This window comes from Dama dama, chromosome 17 (assembly GCF_033118175.1).
Source record: "Dama dama isolate Ldn47 chromosome 17, ASM3311817v1, whole genome shotgun sequence".
In the NCBI taxonomy this organism is placed as follows: domain Eukaryota; kingdom Metazoa; phylum Chordata; class Mammalia; order Artiodactyla; family Cervidae; genus Dama; species Dama dama.
The window spans coordinates 20,025,799-20,026,852 of NC_083697.1; positions in this window are offsets into that span (position 1 = coordinate 20,025,799).

Here is a 1,054-nt window from a genome sequence, read left to right on the forward strand (position 1 = left end):
AGCATCACAACAAACAAAGCTAGTGGAGGTGATAGAATTCCAGTTGAGCTATTTCAAATCCGAAAAGATGATGGTGTGAAAGTGCTGCACTCAATATGCCAGCAAATTTGGAAAATTCAGCAGTGGCCACAGGACTGGAAAAGGGCAGTTTTCATTCCAATCCCAAAGAAACGTAATGCCAAAGAATGCTCAAACTACCACACAACTGCACTCATCTCACACGCTAGTAAAGTAATGATCAAAATTCTCCAAGTCAGGCTTCAGCAATATGTGAACCGTGAACTTCAAGATATTCAAGCTGGTTTTAGAAAAGGCAGAGGAACCAGAGCTCAAATTGCCAATATCCATTGGATCACTGAAAAGGCAAGAGACTTCCAGAAAAACATCTATTTCTGCTTTACTGACTATGCCAAAGCCTTTGACTGTGTGGATCACAACAAACTGGGAAATTCTGAAAGAGATAGGAATATCAGACCACCTGACCTGCCTCTTGGGAAATCTGTATGCACATCAGGAAGTAACAGTTAGAACTGGACATGGACCAACAGACTGGTTCCAACTAGGAAAAGGAGTAATCAAGGCTGTATATTGTCACCCTGCTTATTTAACTTATATGCAGAGTACATCATGAGAAACGCTGGGCTGGAGGAAGCACCAGCTGGAATCAAGATTGCCAGGAGAAATATCAATAACCTCAGATATGCAGATGACACCACCCTATGCAGAAAGTGAAGAACTAAAGAGACTCTTGATGAAAGTGAAAGAGGATAGTGAAAATGTTGGCTTAAAACTCAACATTCAGAAAACTAAGATCATGGCATCCAGTCCCATCACTTCATGGCAAATAGATGGGGAAACAGTGGAAACAGTGGCTGACTTTATTTTTGGGGGCTCCAAAATCACTGCAGATGATGACTGCAGCCATGAAATTAAAAGACGCTTACTCCTTGGAAGGAAAGTTACGACCAACCTAGACAGAATATTAAAAAGCAGAGACATTACAATGCCAACAAAGGTCCATCTAGTCAAGGCTATGGTTTTTCCAGCGGTCATG